This window comes from Simochromis diagramma, unplaced genomic scaffold, assembly GCF_900408965.1.
Source record: "Simochromis diagramma unplaced genomic scaffold, fSimDia1.1 OVJJ01000334.1, whole genome shotgun sequence".
NCBI lineage: Eukaryota > Metazoa > Chordata > Actinopteri > Cichliformes > Cichlidae > Simochromis > Simochromis diagramma.
The window spans coordinates 3,094,323-3,108,411 of NW_024386764.1; the positions used below are offsets into that span (position 1 = coordinate 3,094,323).

Consider the following 14,089-nt stretch of genomic DNA (forward strand, 5'->3'; position numbering starts at 1 on the left):
AACCATAGAGATTGTTGTGGGGGAAAGTGCCCCCATGATCATTCCAGAATTTCTACAAATGCTCAGACCAGTTCATCTTGTAGCAACAACTGTGCCACGTTCGAAGTCACTTAAATTCTTTTATCTCCATTCTGTTGCTCAGTTTGAACTCGAGCAGGTTGTCTTGACTGTGTCTACATGCCTACATGCATTGATTTGCTGCCATGTGATTGGCTGATTAATGAAGAGTTAAGCAGGTGTGCTTAAGAAGATGGTTTATGCATTTATATTAGAGATGGCACGATACCACTTTTTTATGTCCGATACCGATATCATAAATTTGGATATCTGCCGATACCGATATGAATCCGATATAGTATGGGTGTTTTTTAATCAATAAAACTGTTTTTTTAATATCTTGCTGCTTTTTGTACAAGTTCATACTCAAGTTAAAAAAAACAAAAACACTAAAGCTATTCTGTTATACCTGTATGCAAAAAATACACTGCACCCAAAATATTTCATAGTTCAGCAATACTGATCAATCTAATGAACTTAAACCTACTCCATCCTCCCTATTCTGGTATTTTAAAGAGTACTTAGCAGAAATATTAAGCAACCTAACTAATAGGGCTCCAAAACTCCCAGTAAAAAAATAAAAAAATAAAATAGGGAACCCACCCTCCACCTCGTGATGCTTAATCGACGTAATCAACTTTAATTTGATGCAGTGTGAAAAAAAATGCACAGAAATCAATTCTTTTTCAAGAGTAATTAAATAGATTCAACATCTTTCTTCAACATAATTGCAGACTGCACAGATCGTACCTTCCCAAAGGAAGAAGTACTACAGCTTACTAGGGTATATTAGACTTAATAGTCACCATATACAGTAATGGACTTCTATACATTTTACATCAGATTAAAACTTTGGGTGTAAGATTCGGATAATTATTTATTAAAAGCTAGACATTTTAAATGAGAATAAGAAAGAAAAGTATGTCTTTGTGCCCCCCTTTTCCCTGTTCATGCCCTATTGGCCCCCCTGGCTAAACTTTGCTAGATCCGCCCCTGCACAGTTACCAGCCGTCAGCTGTAGAAAAAGATCCTGCTGTAGAAAGTAATATTAAATAAATTCTAACAACAGATTATCAAGGTTAAAAGTGCTGCTGTTGTTCAGCCGCTGGTTTCCTCTTTCTGGCATGAAGTGGGCCAAAAACAAACAAGAGAGAAGGACTCGCGACAGAAAAGCCGATCAGCTGATCATTGATCAGTTTCATGATTGAAGTAGCAGCAGGAGAGGGAGGGAGAGGCAGTCGCTCCATATATCGGTTGTTAAGCTTAACGCGGGAATGCTTTACAAACATTCAGAGATGAACTTACACACTTGCTTTACTTCTCTCTGGGATCACTTCCTCGGAGATGAAATGCTGGTTTGGTAGCGAGGCTACAAATACACACAGCCGCTCTATCACGTGACCACACTGCTGCAACGTGCTACGGTTATGAGCCGAGTTACGCCATGTCGCAAGTTTTGTGAGGTGCTTTTTTGATATTTAATGGATCGATGACATTTTTTATTTCTCTCCGATATCCGATCCAGTAATTTACGTCAGTATCGGACCGATACCGATACGTAATATCAGATCGGTCCATCTCTAATTTATATATCTGCAATAGATTTGTCTTAACTACATTTGAAAAGTGAATGCACAAAAGCTTATCTAATGTTGATGAATATGGAGATATCCCATGTATGTAGCTGTATAAGTCTTCAGATCAGTCATTACAACCATAGTAACAGATTGACTGTAATTCCATATTGAAAAAAATATGTCCTGAACCTTTCTGTTGGAGACTTGGCAATTAAAGCTTTTTACCATCTTAAAAATAGACCCAAAGTCAAATTGTCATTTAGGGGTCTGATGCCATTACAAACACTGAGCTAGCATGGCTTGATCTGGGCCTCATGTCAGTCCCTTCTGAGGCCAAAAGAAAACAATCCGTGTGTCCCATATAAAAAGGTGGAATTTTGTTTGCAAAAGTGATGAAGAGCCTGGATTAGCACATCTGAAGCTGCAGTGGGGAGAGGATCTTTCTGTTTTTCTTGGCCCTTTGTCAGCGACCACTCCACTGCAGAGCATGCAAGGCACTGAATGATTCGATCCTGCAGAACATTTTGTTCACCTTGAAATTTGGCTAGCAAAGGGGGGAGGTGACTTGCACAGGAGTGACACAATAGTTGAAGTGCACAAGTGAGGAATATATCAGAAACTAAATCTTCACTCATGAATACATGGTTGTTACTGAATAAAGGATTATATAATCGTGGGTTGCTGAATTTCTTTGTCAAAGGAGCAACTGATTTGGCATGTGTTTTACAAATGGGGTATATGAACTGAAGTTGTGTGTTCACTGCTTTTGGCAGCAGAAAGAATTATCTAGTTTTTATGAAGTTTTTATCAAGTTTGGATATCTTAATTTCTTTTGATCGGTTCTTTGTAAGCCCCCAAGATTTATGAAGTTGCAAAAAGCAGAAAGCATTCAACATGCACTCAATAAACAAAGTGAAATAACTATATTTGTGGCTCTCACCTGGTTTAGTGTGCGCTACTATTCATGACAATATCATGGTGAAGTTTAGTGCTAGACTAAAGTGTTAATGCTATCTTATTTTAATAAACAACACTGCCACACTGTCATATGCGAAAAACTAGGGTGGCACTAGGGGTGGTACATGCCACCTCACGCCACCCCACACTGTCATATGCAAAACTAGGGTGGCACATGCCACCCCACGCCACCCCACACTGTCATATGCAAAACTAGGGTGGCACATGCCACCCCACGCCACCCCACGCCACCCCACACTGTCATATGCAAAACTAGGGTGGCACATGCCACCCCACGCCACCCCACGCCACCCCACACTGTCATATGCAAAACTAGGGTGGCACATGCCACCCCACGCCACCCCACACTGTCATATGCAAAACTAGGGTGGCACTTGCCACCCCATGCCACCCCTTTAGATCCGCCCCTGATCCACAGAGCCTTTATACTCACTTTCTTCTTACTCAAAACTGACCAAAGTAAAAATACTTTAAACAATGAAAGCTGGAATAAGCAAACCTGTTCTGAAAACTATGTAGAACGTAAAACAAACAAGCAAAAAATACAACGAAAAAGGACGATGAACAGCTGACAGAGCAGATATTTGATACCCCGAATCTTGGGAAACTCTAAAACTCTTACTCTATTTAGCAATAAAGCGTTTGATGGCTTTCGTCATCGCTTCTTCTTGAGAAACTCTAAAACATGTTCGTAAATAACCAATAAAAATCTGTACTTCCTCCTTACACTGATATTGTGCCTACACTGTGCTGTGTTAGAGGCATCACTGACTCCTTGCTAGCCCAGCATTATTTTATTTATTTATTTATTGCGTTCAAGGCTATAGCATGAGGCAGCGTTCCCTTTGCAGCTGTTATAATATTTTCTCTAAGGGAAAAGTACTCGTCGCTTACTTACGTGACGTCACGCGAAAAGATGGACGTCACTTCCTGCAGTCAGACAGCCAGTTCAGGCCAGTTCATCGTTGCTGTAGTACTCGGTCTATCCCATTGAGCTGTCAACACACGGCAAGCCTCCTCTGCCGCGACAACATTTTTCTATTCAACTTAGCCCGTTTTCTCCGTCAGCGACGTTTTTCATCAGATAACAGCTACTTTCTTCTCAATATGACTCGAAGGTGATCTTCAGCGTGTCCAGGTGGTTCTGGGTGAGTGTCTTATAATGAAATATCTGTGCGGTTTTGCCTTTATCGCTGTCACCACCATCATCATCATCATCACCCATGTGTCTTTCGTTATCAAGCGCGGCTAAATGCTAAAAGCGGTATGGTTCTAGCTGATGCGTGTGGAGACGTCAGCCTCATCCTTCCAGCAGCACGGGTGGAGAATCACCACGGTTGCCTCTGAGATACAGTTTTCCTTTTGGCAGCGATTAAATTGGGAAAACAGCTCAACAGTGGAGGATACCTGGACGTTGTTTTTAAGCTAGTCAGGCTAACAATGCAACTTGGCTAATGTTAGCCAGCTAGCAAACATTCACTCATGTCTTCTTATCTGCCCAGACCCACCTAAGTGGATACCTGGGATTGTAGCCAGGATTGTTCCCCCGGAGTAATTTTTCCATTTTTAATACAGATCAGTTTTGCTGGACAGCATCCGGTCATATCCTTTATGATACTGACAGTACGTAGTGACAGAAAATCAAGAATTTTCACCCTTCAAGTTGTAAACATGTGCATGCCAGTTGCGCAGTTGTGATGAGCCTTTTGATCTGCAGATGGCTTTTTTTCTTATCCAGTTATCATTTCGTTGGCATAAAAATAAATCTGAAGACGCTTTAAACTGTTGGGCGTACAGTTTAATTAATCTAACACACCTGCTACACTTCATCCTCGAGTAATTTGTAGGATTGGAAAAGTTAATACACCTGCAATAACTACAGCGTATGAAAACATGTTAATAAAATAACTTTGACTAATCGTTTGATAGCATTTAATCACAGGTCTTGTGAAAGGCTTCTCGTGGTAGCTGCATTGAGTAATATATATATATATAGACTATTCAGAGTAAGCCAAATGTAAGTGAGCTATATTTGATATTTGTCAAAGATCAGGTTGTGAATTTTCCTAAATTATTTTGTTTGAAACTTGCAAATTGTTCACTGGCATCTCCACGCTGTAACATAAAGCTTTTGTGACTGACTCAATCAGTCATGAAGTAGCAGGACTGGAACCCCTGTGACGGACAGGCCTGTTCACAGTGACAAGTGTCATCTATTTGGATTTAGGGCACGTGGTATTTTAGTTGTATCAGAAATCTATGCAAATGTTTCCCCCTTTTTTGTCAGCTTTCACTAAACCCACTCTTTTACTTGTGTGCATGTTGTGGTAATTTGCAAAGCTGGCCTCGGACATTCTTGTGCCCCACATGAAGAGAGGTTTTTAAGTTCTGCCACAAATTCTCAGTGTGATTGCGAAGTGGACTCTGGACTTTCCACATGCCCTCTGGCAAACATTAGCATCAGAGCTTCTTCTTGTGGCTCCTACAGCCGTGCCTTAGCCCTGTTGACCTGAGTACAGGTTTGAGGCCTTATATCTGTGATGCTTTCCATTTTGGATTTTCACTGCCTTTGATTTTGTGTGTGTGTGTGTGTGCATGCACGCGCGCCCTTTGCTAATCTGTCATTTTCACTGACATTTTTGCAGATTCGTTTGAAACACTGTTTCATCTTCGTGATGCAGGTGTTTCATCTTCGTGATGCAGGTGTTGCCAGATAATTGACTTGCCAACTGTTGGGTATATAAATAACCTCGTCTAACTGATAAGATGTGGACTGTTGGCATAAGACTGCCTTAAACTAGTAACCTGTACACTCCAAATGGCAAGTTTTGATGGAGATTTGGGTCATGCAGAAACGTGTAAGGGTTTGGTTCTTTCGCTGAATGGATTTAAAGAGCGACAAAGAATATGTTTACATTTGTGATCTATCAGGGGCATCCTTGCATTTCTGTTCACAAATTCTACCAAAAAAGTTTTTAAACTGTTGTAGAGAAAAGTCTGTGATTCTCAGAGAATCACATAATTAAGGTGTAATTATACAAAGATATCATCCTTTTAGCTTGAAAAAATTGTGTCAAAGTAAAAAGAATATAAACCTGTCAAAATGTGTTTTTTTGTTTTTGTTTTTTTTCCATTTGTAATTCATTTAGATCAATTTCAGAAGATTCGTTTTATTGAGTAAAGATTCTTCCAGCACAGTTAGGTGTAAATTGCTTTTTGGATTTCTGTATTGCAGATGTACCAATCCTGTATTTGGATTAGGTAGCACTAACTTGGGACTTTGTAAATACATGATCAACTGTGCAGTAATGAGTGAATTCAAATAAATTAGGTAAATAACAAATGCATTTAAACATTTTTTTAAATTTAATTTATGGTCTGGTTGTCGTGTTTTTTTTTTGTTTGTTTTTTTTTAAATGTATAAATTCTTTTAATTGCTAACAAATACTTCAGTCAAGATATTAGTGTTGAAGCTAAACTCATACAGAAGAGTGATTCCCAGCTTTTTAATTTAACACTGGCACTGAAACTGCAATGAAGCTATATTTGGTATTGATACATACCCAAGGCCAGGGTATCGGTATTGTCAGTGCTGTAGATGGTGTATATTTCAATAATTCAGACTGCAGGCTGCTATTTATATACATATATAAGTGATAGGACTTACATATGACTTGGGTCCAAAAAAGGCTTCAGTAGTGGAAGGATGAGAAAGTTGTTTGGCTTTACTGAGCCAGCAAAACATGTCCTGTTAAAGTTCCAGTTTCTTTGTGTCTCAGTAGATAATATATTCGTAAATATTTGATGTCTTTTCACTTTAACAGAGCCAGTGTTATCTTCAGTATCACTACAGTTAGTGACAATATGAACGTTGAGTTGAGTGGAGTAATATCCATTCCTCTAGATCTTCTTTCACGTGAGACCTTGAGCAATATGGGATTCAGATGTAAGATGAATTGCATTTATTCATAAAATTTGACACTATTGGTCCAGTCTGTAAATAAGATACTGTAGGTCTGTTCAGCACTTAAAACTATTTTTTGTTTTAAACTGGATAAAGAAGAATTGAAGAACTAAGAAGCTAACTTGCCCTTTTACCCTTGGACTTGGCTCTTCTCTGTGAGGGAGCTTGAGGTCTTGTCGAGCTGAGCACTTGAAAGCGGTTTAAATTAAGAAGTTTGGTGCCAGTATTCCACTGTCCTTTGAGCCAGTGCCTGTAGGGCTTTTACAGGTGAGCTTGAACACATCAACCTGTGATGGAAGGCCTGCCAGTGTTAATTCAGAGCAGAGATGTGAAATATCCTGACATGGTAAAAGTCCTCTCAGCAGCCCAGCGCTGTTTGATGTGGGAGCCTCGGAGCAGTGTGATAGAGAAACGCAGCTTTCTACTGCTGGTATCACAGTTTGCCTTCAGTAAGACCAGAACACTCAAGTTCTCAGCAAAAGTGAGAATGCTTTCAATGAAAATAGGAACAACTGTAAAATTTAACAGACCAGTGCAAACCTGAGAATAGCAATGTCATGTTGATTAAGACTTTTTAAGGCTTTAGGTAGCAAAGTGAGGTCATAAAAACATCTTGACAAACATGCGCTGTACGACCTTAGAGCATTGTTTATCAGGTGTTATTAGGCATATATGGCAGAGCTTATTTGCACATCGTGACTGTTGCTTGCTCTTATCAGCACCCGTCGGGCTCTTTCAGCATAATCAATTGTCACAAGTGATATGAGTGGAATCTAGATACAGTCCTCCTGTTGTGGGAGGAAGTAGAGTAGGTCTTCTACTAAGTTATAAGTTGCTCTTTGATGCATCTATTGGAGTATGAATGTGTGTGAATGTTAGATAAAAAGCACTTGTTGACTGAGTTGAGTAAACCATAGATAAAAGTGCTTGTATGAATCGGTGTGAATGGGTAATGAGGGAAGTTATATAAAGCACTTTGATTACTCAGAGTAGAATAGCTCTATAAAAGAACCAGTCCATTTATTCAAGAGGCATCTTCTAAAGATAATTAGATCATTGGTTATATTAAAAGAATATATAAACTTTTTTTTTTAAACTTTCCATATACCGGATTAAAATATGTAATGCATGTTAACAGCACAGTTGTACCACTAATCCACCTTGCAGTAGCGGAGCCACGCACTTATATTGACACAGGGGAAGTTTTGGGTTTCCTAAACTGATGTTTCATAATAAGAAACAACTGCTGAAGTCGAGCTTTACTACCATTACATGTATGAAATGCTGAATGACACTTGGCTCCTTTGCTGCTGACACACTGTAGCTTTAAAAATGACCTGTAATTCTACCTTTTACTCTGTTAGCTTGTAGCATGTAATCAGAGTACCTACCGAATATACCAGACGTTGGCAGTCCAGCCCTGTGACTTGGCAGACTGTGGCTACTGTTTGGGTTATTTTCCTCACTCGTTTCTCATATGAGGATAGGAAAGTGTAAAAAAGCTGTCTTGGTGTTACGACCGTGTTAAAAAAAGTTAATACCTAATTAAAATTGTGTACTAGTACACACCTCTGTAAAGTGAAAAGCACAGTTTCAAACAATTTTCCTGTTAATCCAAGATCATGCGGTCAGACTCGAACTTTAGCATACTTTTGATCTTGAGGATTAAAGTTTTTCCCAGGCTTTTCCCTCTAGTATTTTCTTTCCATAGGAAAGGAAACCCAGCTCTCTTTTTTTCTTTTCTTTTTTGTCTTTCACCGTCTGGAGTCATCCCTTGAAGTCCGTTTTCACCTGACACAGATGACGATGGCACATCATTTCAGCAGCTCTCTTCACAGTTTTGTGTTTTTGTTATATTTGTTTCTGCAGTAAGGTGCAAGAGTATATGATGTAAGGTGATCTCACCTTTAACTACCTTTAAACTAAGACAGTTTTCCTAGTTTGTCTTGAGACCAGTTTTTCAAGCTCCTCGGCTGGACGTTTCTTCGAATAACATGGAGAAGTTGTAACAGTTCCTCTGTGAGTTTTAGGTTCTGTGACTTAGGTAATTCCTAACAGAATTCATGATGTTGAGATAAACAGATACCATCTTTTGCAGGACTTTTTTTCATGTATTTTTTAAAACAACTTAAGCTGTGTGTTTCTGGTTGATGTCTTGCAGCTGAATGAATTTGACATGGCTCCCTGGTGTGATTGCTGCGATTATAACCATAACTAATGTTTGGATTTCTTCAGATTCCTTACACAGCTATCATTATTAATTCTGTTGTTCATACATGGGGAGACTCCTGATCTTTCTTTAATCGCATTAAAATTGAATATGAGCAGGGCAGGTATGAGATAGAAGAGTTACTGTTAACATTTTGCAACTAGTGATCAGAGTTGGTGTTACTGTGTTGTGGTTAAACTGATGTCTTTATACGTGCCGATGAACACACTGAAATCATTTCAAGATTTGTATTGAATAAATGAAGCATTTAACCACTCAAATCCTTCTTATTTTCGATAAGTTTTAGCTTCAGCACTTCAGACAAATTGGATTCCCGTTCTTAATTGCATGTCGGCCCACGTTTGAGAGTCTGAGTTTCTTTTTAAAGGTCGGGTTTAAAGATTTGAAGATTGGAATGCTCAACACAGCCTCAGCCTTGCAGTTCTTTCTTATTTTCTGTTTGTGCAAGTTTAGGGTTCATGTGGTTTGTGGTTGTGCGTTATAATCGTTATGCCATTGTGATGCTCCCCCAGATTGACAAAATATATCGGATGACAACTTTGTCTATCGTTTTATGTTATACTCTATTGTTTATTTCATGCTGCAGGAAATGCACTGTTTACTGCAATAGTTTTTCGTTGCTTTAGGTGACAGTTTGCAACAGTCACCGTGGCATCCCAGAGAGACCAGCCAAAACAAGTTGAGGCGCTTGTTCCTAAATTTGGGGCTACCTCTGTAACAAAGTCTGACACCGACTTTGTCAGATGTAAAAAAAATAAATAAATAGTACTTCCCATGTGATGATTACATAAATTATTCACTGAATTTACAGAAAAAGTGTTTAGATTGTTTGTTTTTATCCCAATAACAATATATATCACAAACTGATTAACTATAACCAACAAGTCAACACTTTACATCATTGTTTTTTTTCCATATCTGTGTATGTACCTAAACCCAAAGGATGCAGTAGATGCTCTATGTGCATGAATGGAACATACATTTTAGGTAAAACAAGCAAGTTAAAATTGTATTCAGTTATTTATAAACGTATGTTATGTGGTGGAGAACTTTGAAGGCTGTCTCAGGAACTCCTTTTAGTCTACACAGGAGAGGAAGGGCAGGTAGTTAAAAGATTTTATTTATTTATTTTTTTAAAGTGAACCCAGAAGCTATAACGATAAACAACATGACTGGCTCATGATGGGAAACATAGTTTGGCTTTAATACCCAATGAGTAGGAGGGGAAGTGATAAAGAAAGCGCATTGAGTTCAGAGTATGATGGCAACAAAACACTTTTTCCTCCAAATGCTTCCATGAATTATAGACTTATGTCATTAGGTCATGGCTCATTGTTCACTTTTTCCTTTTTGTCTTGTGTGTTGTAGAACAGGACAGAAAGGGAAAGGAGTATATGTCTACTCTCATTATTTATTTGTCTCTTTGCTAAGATAAAAATCTACAAAGTGCCCGAGCATTATGTGCAAGCAGTATTTTTAATTAAATCCCACATGCTAAGTGAATCTTTGACCGCTAATCATTTGTTATTGTTAAAAAAAAAGAATGGAGAACAAGAACGGTTCTCTGGACGCTTCTTGTATGCCGTGTAAATTTTATGTAAGTGGATGTACTTGCATCAAAGAATTTGATGACATATTTTAGTGTTTTCTAACAATTTTTGTAGTTGATACAGTAACTAAAAAATATTTCTCAGAATAAAAATCGAGAAACATTGGTAGCCCACTTTGGTAGAATTTGTTTCCATGCTGGCCATATGTAATGTTCCACTTGCTGACTTTAATGATTGTTTGCATATTAAAGCCATAAACTCCGCAATCAAATACATGCCTACAATATTGTGGTTATATAAGGCACTGGGCTGTGTAAAAGCTGTACAGGATCATAGATGCTTTAGGACTCAAATAGGTGTTGATGATTGATCCTCTGAGGTTTTATAAATTTATATTAAGTGGATTTATTTCATCTTACAGAGTCTTTGCAGGAACTCGGATGATTGCAATGTTTTCTCTTGTTTGGGAAAAAAAGATCAACAGCTGCTTCATGTTTTGTTTTTTTCCCCAAGCAAACATTGCTTATTAATACAATGGCAGATTGATTAGTCTAAGGCCACATTGTTGTCTCTTATTTGATTAGATAAGAGACAACAATGTGGCCTTAGGCTGGGCTCAAGCGATCTATAAATATCTGTGAAGTCATGTTGGCTCCTGGAGGCCTCACACAAGGTCCTCAGTGTTCCAGTGAGAATACTAGTTCCTCCTGTCACTCTTGTATTCAAAGCAGGAGGCATACCTTATCTGCTGAGCAATTGGCTGGTGTAATTCTAAACTTTGGAGTGAAGTGGAAAAAATTTCTTATCATCTTGGCACCTGAAGTACTGAGTTTCTGAAGTCCCTGGGAAGATGTAAAACTGGAACTGGTTTCATCCTCAACATTTAGTTTGGAGGCCACAACATGCTTGTATATTCTCAGTAATGAATAAATAACAAAACCAAATGAACAGTTTGTCACACAGTAAATCTTTTAATAATTTCAGGTGTAAAATAGGTCAAAAGCTTTTATTAAGATAGGTACAACATCATAATGAATAATTTAAGTTTTGAAACCCAACAGATCCATCTTATATGAACAGACTTCTTATTCCACAGTGGTGCCAGTTTAGGTTTTGGACTAAACTCACATTTAACCCATTTTTATTTATTTATTTATTTAATTCTTTAGATACCTAACTTTAAAAAAAAAAAAAAGAAGAAGAATTGAAGTGTTGTTGGAAAAGGTGGCAATAGGACATGTCTGTGAAGGTTCTCAGTCATCCAGGTCATCGTAGTCAAAGGAGCTTGCAAAGAGGTGGCAATAGGACCAAATCAAATGATCAACTACAATCAAATTCTGAAGCAATCTTTCTGTATCCGCGCAGCGCGGTCCGAAAGGCAAAGCGGAGCTACGGGGAAAAACTAGAGTCACAGCTACGACAGTGCGACTCTAGGAGCCTGTGGAAAGGACTGTGGACTGTAACGGACTATAAACGACCAGCTTCTTCAATGATGAATGCAGATGCTTCACTGGCTGATGAGCTGAACACGTTTTATGCTCGCTTCGACGCCGCAGCAATTAAAACAACAAACGGCTGCGCGCGCTCGGAGTGCACCAGTGAAGAAAATGCATTCGTCATCACAGAGCATGCCGTGAGGAACACCTTCAGGAGGGTGAACACCAGGAAGGCAGCAGGACCAGATGCAATCCCTGGCCGGGTCCTTAGAGCCTGCGCTGATCAACTAGCACCGGTGTTCACGGAGATCTTCAACCTCTCCCTGGCCCAAACTGTGGTTCCCACGTGCTTCAAACAGTCCATTATTGTCCCTGTTCCAAAGAAACAACAGCCCGCTTGCCACAATGACTACCGTCCAGTAGCACTGACTTCAATTGTGATGAAGTGTTTTGAAAGACTGATGAGAGATCACATCACTTCTTCACTTCCTGCCACCATCGACTCACTTCAGTTTGCTTACTGGACTAATCGTTCCACAGACGATGCCATATCTCACCTGCTCCACACATCCCTGAGTCACCTGGACACTGGCAGAGGGAATTATGTTAGGATGCTGTTCGTGGACTACAGTTCAGCATTCAACACAATAATTCCCTCTAAGCTTTTCACCAAGTTGACGGATCTAGGACTCAGCTCATCACTGTGTCAGTGGATCCTCAACTTCCTCACAGACAGACCCCAATCAGTGAGGGTGGGAAAACAAGTCTCCCCCTCCATCTCACTCAGCACTGGAGTGCCTCAGGGCTGTGTTTTAAGCCCCCTGCTGTACTCACTGTACACTTATGACTGTGTAGCCACATCCGACACCACCTCCATTGTCAAGTTTGCTGACGACACTGCTGTTGTGGGCCTGATCTCCGACAACATCGAGACGGCCTACCTGGAGGAGATTAGGAACCTGGAGACCTGGTGCCAGGAGAATAACCTCCTCCTAAACATCAGCAAGACTAAGGAGCTGATCGTGGACTTCACTACAAAGCAGGCGAGGAACTACAAACCCCTCATCATCAGTGGCACGCCAGTGGAGAGAGTGGACAGTTTCCGATACCTGGGTGTCCACATCACTCAGGACCTGTCATGGTCCTGCCACACCAACACCCTGGTTAAGAAAGCTCGTCAGCGTCTCTTCTTCCTCAGAAGACTTAGAGAATTCCATCTGCCACTGAAGGTGCTCAAGAACTTCTACTCCTGCACCATCGAGAGCGTCCTGACGGCAAACATCTGCACCTGGTTTGGGAACAGCACCAAGCAGGACAGACGAGATCTGCAAAGGGTGGTGCGCTCGGCAGAACGCATCATTCAATCAGAGCTCCCTGATCTGCTGTCCATCTACACCAAGCGGTGCAAGACCAAAGCTAGGAAGACTATGATGGACCTCTCCCATCCCAACAATGGACTCTTCTCACTGTTGAGGTCTGGGAAGCGCTTCCGCTCCCTTAAGGCCAAAACAGAGAGAATGAAGAGGAGCTTCTTCCCCCAGGCTATTCGGGGCCTGAACCAGGTGTAGGACTGGACTCTCCCAAACACGTCACTATAAGACTGGACTCTCACACACGTCACCACACGCACCACCACACATTTCCTATAATCCTATAATTCCTATAATTTATAATCCTTATCTTTATAATCTCTTCTGCTATTTGCACATTCTTTACTGTAAATTCCTACGTTAATTTGTAAATTTTGTAGTAAACTGTAAATTGTAAATATTGTAAAACTTTTCTTCTGTCATTTAATGGTCGGGCATTGTACAGCTACAAGCATTTCACCCCCATGTCATACTGTGTATGGTTGTGTGTGTGTGTGACAAATAAAATTTGAATTTGAATTTGTATCTTGATGAAGTGACAATTAAGGAGAAACTCTGAACAGTTTTGGCTATTTGGTAATATTGGTTTGTAAATGTGTATCCTCAGTTAACCTTCAACCTACCTAAGACTCAGAATATTTGGAAATCAATTGTAATGTAGATTGTTTGATGTAATTTTTAATGTTTTTTTTCTCTTGGATTTTTCCATCCAGGGTTCCAGGTTAGTGTGGTTAGAGAGCAAGCTAACTGTGGGGAAGAGGACCGCCTGGGGCATTTTGTCCCTGGCTCTCAAGGTAGGTGCACAGAAACCTTCAAAAAACATAATTTTGTTAAAAGACTTGTGATATACTCACTCAGTTATGTTGCTGAAATCTGCCGAGGCATGCTTTAATATGAATCAGTTGAACATTCACGTTAAGCAGTAAT

The 14,089-nt window shown here is 39.8% G+C and overlaps 1 protein-coding gene across 2 annotated transcripts in view; it reads left to right on the plus strand.

Moving 5' to 3' along the window:
* The first annotated feature begins 3,541 nt into the window (after nucleotides 1–3,541).
* Nucleotides 3,542–14,089, plus strand: part of atp13a3 (ATPase 13A3) — a 38,832-nt gene continuing 28,284 nt past the window's right edge. For both annotated transcript variants that reach the window (XM_040031913.1, XM_040031920.1), the window contains exons 1-2: nucleotides 3,542–3,760; nucleotides 13,876–13,956. The gene's annotated coding sequence lies outside the window, so the exon portion shown is untranslated. The remainder of the gene's footprint in view (nucleotides 3,761–13,875; nucleotides 13,957–14,089) is intronic.